Source organism: Mus musculus, chromosome 7, assembly GCF_000001635.26.
Source record: "Mus musculus strain C57BL/6J chromosome 7, GRCm38.p6 C57BL/6J".
NCBI lineage: Eukaryota > Metazoa > Chordata > Mammalia > Rodentia > Muridae > Mus > Mus musculus.
Genome location: NC_000073.6, coordinates 26,653,787 through 26,664,948, shown reverse-complemented (window position 1 = coordinate 26,664,948; position 11,162 = coordinate 26,653,787).

The following is an 11,162-nucleotide window of genomic DNA, read 5'->3' as shown; positions in this document are numbered from 1 at the left end:
CAGCATCTAGGCTGGCATGATTCAGGCAGAACTGACAGTTCTACATCTTCATCTGAAGGCTGCTAGTGGAAGAGTGACTTCCAGGCAGCTATGATGAGCCCATGCCTACAGTGATATATCTACTGTAACAAGGTCATACCTCTTAATAGTGCCATTCCCTGGGCCAAACATAAACAAAGTATCACGCTATCACACTATCACTCTATCATCTATCTATCTATCTATCTATCTATCTATCTATCTATCTATCTTCTCTCTCTCTCTCTCTCTCATCTGTCATATATCTATGTAATTCATTAGAGTAGTTTGACTGTCTCATATGAAAAGGCTGAGAATTCAGTAGTTGTCCATCCATGAGCCTCTAAGCTTGTTGTGTCATTCATGAGCCTCTAAGCTTGATCTGTGCCATCCATGAACCTCTAAACTAGATCAAGCAGTACTGCAGTCCTGGAAGATGCCTGGAGAACTGCTGGTGTTTCTGTCTCTGTTGCAATCCACAAGAAATTGGATTTATTACCAGCCATAGCAACAGATTAGGTAAACTCCAGGGAGAGTGAGGGTAGGCAGGACAAAAAGCACAATTTCCTTCTTTCCTGTGTCTACCAACAGAAGGTGTGACCCAGGTTTGAGGAGGATCTTCTTGTTTCAAATAATCTGAAAAGGAGACTCCCTCACAAGAGCACTCAGCAGCTTGGGTTTTAGTTGTTGCGATATACAGTCTAGGTAACACCCAAGAATGCGGAGACCCTTACCTCCTGGATATTTTTACATGTCATCTTGTGATAGGTATCTAAGGATCTTTCCAGAAGGGCATTTTGCTGCAAACTCCATCACATCTATGTCAGGTTTGAAGGGACAACCCTTTGCCTTGCTCACTGCTTCTCTGTGAGAACCTGAGACTGCAATTGTCTAACATAAGGTGTTTAAAGTAGGGCAAGACAAAGAAGCAAAGAAACAACTTGTGGGAAAGCTCTACTAATCAAGGTCAAAGTCCACCATTGACCAGATAGCCTTCTGAGGCTTGGTACATAATAGAGGACTCTATTTGTAGGGTTTTCCTTCTCTAACTTTCTCTGGGGAATTCAAAATCTCACACATGCCTCTACCTGAGGAATGTCATGTATCCTTAGTTATGTGGAGGAGGTCAGGGTGAGGAAGCAGGGGATGGGAGAAAGGAAGGAGTCTTCATAGGCAAAAAGTTTTGAGTCCAATATTGAGCAGGTGTCTCCAGATCATTTTGGGGGATTCTCTTCTTTCAATTCTGGCATGGTACTAGAGAAGCTTCTAGAATTCTTGTAAGGCCAAACCTTGGAAATAAGTAGGGGAGATAAGATCTGGTAGAAGTATTGTGGTTTGCATTCGAAAAAGCAGCAGTGTGGATTCTGTGAAATTCATAAAGTCAAAAGCTGGGAATGGTCTTAGATTAGCTGGGACTTGGTCAGTGGGGAAGGGAGGAAGGGGAGGGGAGGGGAGAGGGAGAGGGAGAGGGGGAGGGGAGAGGGAGAAGGAGAGGGGGAGGGGGAGGGAGAGGGAGAGAGAGAGAGAGAGAGAGAGAGAGAGAGAGAGAGAGAGAGAGAGAGAGAGAGAGAGTTGACTAAATCCACAGACCTCAAGTTTTGGTTTTCCCTCACGATACCGAAGCAACACTGTGGACTGTGATCCAGGTGCAGGAGGAAGGACCCACCAGTAGACTAACCTTGTGAGGTCTGGATCTTTTTCTCCACAGACAGGGGGAGATATGGGGATATATTCACAGCACTTAGCCTATTCTAGTTCTGTGTGGATATGGCATTATGGGAGGCCCTAGTGGCTGAGGCTGAAGCTTTTTCTGGTCAAGAGCTCATGGCCATCATTGATCCTCCTTTCAGGAAGTGGTGGGTGGTGAATGTTCCTCAATGTAGTGGGAGGGAAGATCCTGTGAATTTTCACAACTTTCCACCCAACTCCATTCTGGTATGATTATTTTCTTTGCCAATGGAATATCTTGGATAGCCTCAAGTAGTCCTTTCTGCCACCATGAAGTGTTTTGAATGGGAAAATGAAGCATGAATGATCACATCAAGATGAAGGCTCAGAGTCTGATGGTGGAACTCTAGAAAACCTGGGGTGAGCCCTAAGTTTCTATGCAGGTGGTAAGCATGGTGGGGGCACAAAAATGGAGAGTGTGGTTGCTAAAGATTCAGATAGGGTGATGCAGAGACAGGTTCAGGGATAGGGAGGAAGGTGGGGTAGGATGAAAAGCTAAAGATCCAAGAATACATTACTATTATTTTTTTTTACTTTTAAACTTTTTATTGGTTCTTTGTGAATTTTACAATCATGCACTATAATCCCACTCATCTTCCCCTCACCTCATACCCATCCCCTCACCCTTGCAACCTCCCAGACATCAGAGAAGAGAAACCTCATTGTGGAATCTGTACTGTGTCATAATACACTTTTCTCCATACTTCCTTATTTGAAAATGTAAAGACTCATTGGTCTGATAAGAGATCTCTAGATTCTGTAACTCTGTCAGTACTGACACTACACTGGGATATCCTGTTATTGCTCTTTGTCATATAGATCTTGTAGATTTGAACTTGTAGGACCCGCCCCTTCATGCACTCCAGCAGTTCATTGATGGGGTAGATATTGGGATGAGCCAATTGAAATCCCTGAATATGGGACAGAGAGGTTTCTGAATTTGTCAGCCTGATGACACACTCTAATATCTCACTAGCAATCCCTACAACCAGGTCCAGCTCAACCCTGCTGCCCAGATGAGGTGCATGGTCCTCTCTCCAGAGTGTCCAGCTGGTAAGGTTCGTTCACTGTCAAGACCCTTAAGCCGACTTCCCCATCTGCCATAGATAGGGAGGGATGATGGAGTGGAGGAGGGCATCTCTCCTTCATCTGTGCTACTGCCCAGCAGACAAGAGACAGAGGTGGTACTCCTGGAAGTCCATCATATAGAGCCAGCTCTACTGTGCTGTCCAGGTGAGGTTCTGGGCCTGCTTTCCTGAGTGCTGCAGCAGGTAGAGGACAGGACTAGCTCCTCTGCTGTAGGTGGCAAGTGATCCCAGGGCATCTCTCCCTTATCTATGTCACTGAAAGGCAGACAAGTGGCAGGGTCAGCTATCTCACACTCCCTGGACTATCTCACTTGTAACCCTGCCATCTGGGTCAGCTCTACTGTGAGATACAGGGCCAGATCTTCTGAATGCTGCAGTCTGTGAGTGACGGGGACAGTTCTCCTGAGTTTATGACCCCAGTACCAAGTCTCCTGCCAGCTGGGGATGGTTAGGGGCAAAAACAGAGGAGGATATATCTCCCTCAAACAGGACACCTCACAGGAGACAAGTAGTAGGGCCAGTTCTCCCATGATTGTCTCACCCTCAAGACCTGCAATATGCAGAAATATCTCTCTTGAGTACAGCAACTGGTTAGGGTCAGGGTCAGCTTTCCTGCTCTCATGCCTTTAGGACCAGCTCTCCCTCAGTGCCCAGATGAAGGGTGAGGCCAGTTTTAAACATCACTCAGACATTAGTATATCCCTGGATGGGAGTCCAGGCCAGAAACTTGCACATGGCCTTTTTTGTAAGAGACTCCTGTTGTTTCAGGGCCACAGCACAGGCCCCTAGTGTCAGCATAGGCTAGGACCGCACCATAATCCAAGGTGACATGGCTGGCTACTAACATTTGGCAGTTTCTCACTACCTTCAAGCCTTCAGTTCTTCTCTTTTTCATTCTGCTCACATCCCAAGGACACATTTTAAAGTAGAAATTTCTCAGAAAAAAATAGGAATAAAATATTGGGGTTGGAGCACCCGGGAGAGACATCTTGGTTACTGGATCCTGGTAGGACTAGTCTACACAGGTGAGAGTGTAGAATACAGAAGCTAATAGCTTCTGGGACAGGCACTGTTTTGGGCCTTCATATTCTGCCTGGAGGCAGGTCCGAATGCCAGATATCTGTGCACTTTCCCTGAAAGAGGAGAATTTGACTGCAGACACTGCTCTAATCACTGAAACTCAGGAGAGAGCTAGTCTCCCAGGTCTGCTGATAGAGGCTAACAGAATCACGAGAGGAACAAGTTCTAACCATAGACAATTGAAACAATAACTCCAGAGATTACCAGATGTCAAAAGGCAAATGTAAGAATCTTACTAACAGAAAGCAAGACCACTCACCATCATCAGAACCCAGCACTCCACCCTCAACCAGTCCTGGGCACCCAAACACAACCGAAAAGCTAGACCCGGATTTAAAAGCATATGTCATGAGGATGGTAGAGGACATCAGGAAGGACTTTAATAACTCACGTAAAGAAATACAAAAGAACACTGCTAAAGAGTGACAAGTCCTTAAAGAAAAACAGGAAAACACAACCAAACAGGTAGAAGTCCTTAAAGAAAAATAGGAAAACACATCCAAACAGGTGATGGAAATGAACAAAACCATACTAGACCTAAAAAGGGAAGTAGACACAATAAAGAAAACCCAAAGTGAGGCAATGCTGGAGATAAACCCTAGGAAAGAAATCTGGAATCATAGATGCAAGCATCAGCAACAGAATACAAGAGATGGAAGAGAGAATCTAAGGTGCAGAAGATTCCATAGAGAACATCGGCACAACAATCAAAGAAAATGCAAAATGCAAACAGATCCTAACTCAAAACATCCAGGAAATCCAGAACACAATGAGAGGACCAAACCTACGGATAATAGGAGTTGATGAGAATGAAGATTTTCAACTTAAAGGGCCAGCAAATATCTTCAATAAAATTATAGAAGAAAACTTCCCAAACCTAAAGAAAGAGATGCCCATGAACATATAAGAAGCCTACAGAGATTCTGCACAGGCCCCAGACATCCGGCCACTTTCCCAGACAGAGGAAAAGGGTCCACCCGGCGCGGGAGTGCGTTGCCTGAGCATCGGCAGCAGACATCTTGGTTGCAGGACTCCTCCGAGAGTATTCTGCACAGGTGAGGGTGTAGAATACAGAAGCTAACAGCTTCTGGGACAGGCCAAAGCAACTCAGCTTTGGGACAGGTCCTGTTTTGGGCCTTCGTCTTCGGCCAGGAGGGAGGTCCTAAGGCCAGATATCTGTACACCTTTCCTGTAAGAGAAGAGCTTGCATGCAGAGAGTGCTCTGACTACTGAAACTCAGAGGAGAGATCTAGTCTCCCAGGTTTGCTGATAGAGGCTAACAGAATCACCTGAGGAACAAGCTCTAACCACAGACAACTATAACAACTAGCTCCAGAGATTACCAGATGGCGAAAGGCAAACGTAAGAATCCTACTAACAGAAATCAAGACCACTCACCATCATCAGAACGCAGCACTCCCACTACACCTAGTCCTGGGCACCCAAACAAAACCGAAAAGCTAGACCCGGATTTAAAATCATATGTAATGATGATGGTAGAGGACATCAAGAAGGACTTTAATAACTCACTTAAAGAAATATAGGAGAACACTGTTAAAGAGTTACAAGTCCTTAAAGAAAAACAGGAAAACACATCCAAATAGGTGATGGAAATGAACAAAACCATACTAGACCTAAAAAGGGAAGTAGACACAATAAAGAAAACCCAAAGTGAGGCAACGCTGGAGATAGAAACCCTAGGAAAGAAAGCTGGAACTGTAGATGCAAGCATCAGCAACAGAATACAAGAGATGGAAGAGAGGATCTCAGGTGCAGAAGATTCCATAGAGAACATCTGCACAACAATTAAAGAAAATACAAAACGCAAAAGGATCCTAACTCAAAACATCCAGGAAATACAGGACACAATGAGAAGACCAAACTTACGGATAATAGGAGTTGATGAGAATGAAGATTTTCAACTTAAAGGGCCAGAAAATATCTTCAACAAAATTATAGAAGAAAACTTCCCAAACCTAAAGAAAGAGATGCCCATGAACATACAAGAAGCCTACAGAACTCCAAATAGACTGGACCAGAAAAGAAATTGCTCCTGACACATAATAATCAGAACAACAAATGCACTAAATAAAGATAGAATATTAAAAGCAGTAAGGGAGAAAGGTCAAGTAACATATGAAGGCAGGCCTATCAGAATTACACCAGACTTTTGACCAGAGAATAAGAAAGCCAGAAGAGCCTGGACAGATGTTATACAGACACTAAGAGAACACAAATGCCAGCCCAGGCTACTATACCCGGCCAAACTCTCAATTACCAATAATGAAGAAACCAAAGTATTCCATGACAAAACCAAATTCACACATTATCTTCCCACAAATCCAGCCCTTCAAAGGACAATAACAGAAAAAAACAATACAAGGATGGAAATCATGCCTTATACAAAGCAAGAAAATAATCCCTCAACAAACCAAAAAGAAGACAGCCACAAGAACAGAATGCCAACTCTAAGAACAAAAATAAAAGGAAGCAACAATTACTTTTCCTTAATATCTCTTAATATCAACGGACTCAATTCCCCAATAAAAAGACAGAGACTAACAGACTGGCTAAATAAACAGGACCCAACATTCTGCTGCTTACAGGAAACCCATCTCAGGGAAAAAGACAGACACTACCTGTATTAGTCAGGGTTCTCTAGAGTCACAGAACTTATGGATAATCTCTAAATAGTAAAGGAATTTATTGATGACTTACAGTCGGCAGCCGAATTCCCAACAATTGTTCAGTCGCAGCTGTGAATGGAAGTCCAAGGATCTAGCAGTTACTCAGTCTCACGCAGCAAGCAGGCAAAGGAGCAAGAGCAAGAGCTAGACTCCCTTCTTCCAATGTCCTTATATTGTCTCCAGCAGAAGGTGGAGCCCAGATTAAAGGTGTGTTCCACCACACCTTTAATCCCAGATGAAAGGCGTAGCCCAGATTAAGGGTGTGTTCCTTAAACTCGGAGATTCAATCTTCTGGAATCCATAGCCACTATGGCTCAAGATCTTCAAACCAAGATCCAGATAAGGATCTCCAAGCCTCCAGATAAGGGTCACTGGTGAGCCTTCCAATTCCGGATTGTAGTTCATTTCAAATATTGTCAAGTTGACAACCAGGAATAGCCACTACAATCCACCCCTTGTCAACTTGACACAAATAATATCTCATGTTCACATGAAACAATAACAAGGTTGTAAATACGCCTAACATGATATAACTATCCCTCGTACAATCGCAAACGCATTAGTAAATTTACAATGGGCATTCATATTACTTTATAATCCTCGTTTCTGCAACTGGTTACGTGGCCTTAATTGGTATTTATAACTACCTTCCTCTACTACCCATTCTGTATTTCCTTCACCTTCAGCCAGCACCTCAGCAGGTCTTGGCTCTTTTCCTGGAGGATTGACCCATACCTTCATTCCTGATGGGTCTGCGTCCTTTGTCATCCTGCTTGGATTAGGCTGTTGTAGTTTCCCATTGACTTTAATCACAGGACATGGTAGTACTAAGAGACGCCCTAAGGGATCTCCTGCACTCCAGACATAATCTTGCTTACCACCATTGTGAAGAGGTAATCCAATTTCCCCATGGTAATCTGGATCTATCACCCCTCCTAACACTGTTATTCCTTTTTTAGCCTGTTGGTTTAAGGGCATTAGAAGCCCAAAATGACCAGGGGGAAGTCTGAGCTTCCAGTTCAATGAAATGTTTGTTGTAGCTCCTGGTAGGAGCACTCCCCTCTCTGGAGCCAAAACTTCTAAGCCAGCAGAACCTAGAGTTATGGGGACAGGAAGCAAAAATTTTCCTAGAGGGTCACTAGGAGTGATAGTAAGTGGAACTATTCCGTTTTCCACCCCTTGATTCCTGGACCCATGAATCCTGGCTATGGGTGAAACTGTACCATATATCGAGCGCTGATTCAAAGCATATACTGCCTTCTGAAGAACTCTGCCCCAGCCTTCCAAGCTGTTACCACCTAATTGGCGCTGTAACTGCGTCTTCAAAAGGCCATTCCATCTTTCTATCAGCCCAGCTGCTTCAGGATGATGGGGAATGTGGTAAGACCAGTGAATTCCATGATCGTGAGCCCACTGTCGTACTTCTCTGGCTGTGAAATGAGTTCCTTGGTCAGAAGCAATACTGTGTGGAATACCATGACGATAGATGAGGCATTCTGTCAGTCCGTGAATGGTGGTTTTAGCAGAGGCATTACGTGCAGGAAAGGCAAATCCATAACCAGAATAAGTATCTACTCCAGTAAGAACAAAACGCTGTCCTTTCCACGAAGGAAGTGGTCCAATGTAGTCAACCTGCCACCAGGTTGCTGGCTGGTCACCTCGAGGAATGGTGCCATATCTGGGGCTCAGTGTTGGTTTCTGCTGTTGGCAGATCTGGCAATCAGCAGCAGCTGTAGCCAGGTCAGCCTTGGTGAGTGGAAGCCCATGTTGCTGAGCCCAAGCATAACCTCCATCTCGACCACCATGGCCACTTTGTTCATGTGCCCATTGAGCAATGACAGGGATGGCTGGGGAGAGAGGCTGATTGTCCACAGAACGGGTCATCTTATCCACTTGATTATTGAACTCCTCCTCAGCTGAAGTCACCTTTTGGTGAGCATTTACATGGGACACAAATATCTTCATATCCTTTGCCCATTTGGAGAGATCTATCCACATACTTCTTCCCCAGATGTCTTTCTCACCAATTTTCCAATTGTGATCTTTCCAAGTCCCTGACCATCCAGCCAATCCATTGGCTACAGCCCATGAGTCAGTGTATAATCGTACATCTGGCCATTTCTTCTTGCAAACAAACTGTAATACCATGTGTACTGCCCGAAGTTCTGCCCACTGTGAAGATTTCCCTTCACCTGTGTCTTTCAAGGTTGTCCCAGAAAGGGGTTGTAATGCTGCAGCTGTCCACTTCTGGGTGGTGCCTGCATAACGTGCAGAGCCATCAGTAAACCAGGCTCTAGTCTTCTCCTCTTCGGTCAGTTGATCATAGGGAACACCCCATGAGGCTATAGGTGCATGCTTGGCAGCAGATGGCATTGTAACAGGAGTAGAAACCATAGGCATTTGAGCAACTTCTTCATGTAACTTGCTTGTGCCTTCAGGACCTGCTCTGGCCCGATCACGTATATACCACTTCCATTTGATAATAGACTGCTGCTGTGCACGTCCCACTTTATGACTTGCAGGGTCTGATAGTACCCAGCTCATGATGGGTAGTTCAGGTCGCATAGTGACTTGGTGTCCTATTGTCAGACGTTCAGTTTCCACTAAGGCCCAATAGCAGGCCAAGAGCTGTTTTTCAAAGGGAGAATAGTTGTCTGCAGATGATGGTAGAGCTTTGCTCCAAAATCCCAAAGGCCTTTTCTGTGATTCACCTACAGGGGCCTGCCAGAGGCTCCAAACAGCATCTCTATCAGCCACAGACACCTCAAGTACCATCGGGTCTGCTGGGTCATATGGTCCAAGTGGTAGAGCAGCCTGCACAGCAGCCTGGACCTGTTGAAGGGCCTTCTCCTGTTCCAGGCCCCACACAAAGCTAGCAGCTTTCCGAGTCACTTGGTAAATAGGCCTAAGTAACACACCCAAGTGAGGGATGTGTTGTCTCCAGAATCCAAATAGACCCACTAAACGTTGTGCTTCTTTCTTGGTTGTAGGAGGGGCTAGGTGCAATAACTTATCTTTCACCTTAGAAGGAATATCTCTGCATGCCCCACACCACTGGACTCCTAAGAATTTCACTGAGGTAGATGGTCCTTGAATTTTGGTTGGATTTATTTCCCATCCTCTGATACGCATATGTGTTACCAATGAGTCCAAAGTGGTTGCTACTTCCTGCTCACTTGGTCCAATCAGCATAATGTCATCAATATAGTGCACCAATGTGATATTTTGTGGAAGATCCAAACGATCAAGATCCCTTCTTACTAAATTATGACACAGGGCAGGAGAGTTAATATATCCTTGAGGCAAAACTGTGAAGGTATACTGTTGGCCTTGCCAACTGAAAGCAAATTGCTTCTGGTGGTCCTTATGGACAGGTACTGAGAAGAAGGCATTTGCCAGATCAATAGCCGCATACCAGGTGCCAGGAGATGTGTTAATTTGCTCAAGTAACGAAACTACATCTGGTACAGCAGCTGCAATTGGAGTTACCACCTGATTTAGTTTTCGATAATCAACTGTCATTCTCCATGATCCATCTGTTTTCTGCACTGGCCAGATAGGAGAGTTAAACGGAGATGTGGTGGGAACCACCACCCCTGCACCTTTCAAGTCCTTGATAGTGGCAGTAATTTCTGCAATTCCTCCAGGAATACGATACTGTTTTTGATTCACTATTTTCTTTGGCAGAGGCAACTCTAAAGGCTTCCATTTTGCCTTTCCAACCATAATAGCCCTCACTCTACAGTTCAGAGAACCAATATGAGAATTCTGCCAATTTCTGAGTATATCTATCCCAATTATACATTCTGGAACTGGGAAAATCACCACAGAATGTGTCCGGGGACCTACTGGACCTACTGTGAGTCGGACATCAGTCAAAACTCCATTAATCACCTGCCCTCCATAAGCCCCTACTTTAACTGGAGGGCCACAATGTTTCTTGGGATCCCCTGGGATCAGTGTCAACTCAGAACCAGTATCCAGCAGACCCCGAAAAGTCTGATTATTTCCTTTTCCCCAGTGTACAGTTACCCTTGTAAAAGGCCGTAGGTCCCTCTGGGGAAGAACTGGAGAAAGGGTAACAGCAAAACCTTTGAGTGTCTTATCAAGATCCTTCCTCAGCGGAACCTGGCCACCCCTTCATTCAAGGGGTTCTGGATCTGCAAACTGTCTCAAGTCTGGAAATTGATTCACTGGCCGAGATTGCTGTTTACCACGATCTAATGTAGCCTTTCTTTCATTTGTTTGAGAATTTTTCTGCTTATACAGATCAAACAAATATGCAGTAGGCTTCCTATGTATTTCATTCCTGGAAACACCATGATTGATTAGCCAGTACCAAAGGTCCAAGCGAGTCATGCCATTATAAATTTCACCTCTCCTGTGCTGACCATTACTGGGTATGTTATTATAAACATTCTTTTGTCTACGCTGTCCATTATAATAACTAGAATCACCTTGTCTCCGGTGATTCAATGCTGCCACCTGGCCCTTGTTACCTCGGAATCCAACTAAACCCAGTGAATTTAATTCATCTAATTGAGCAGAAGCATCTCCAATG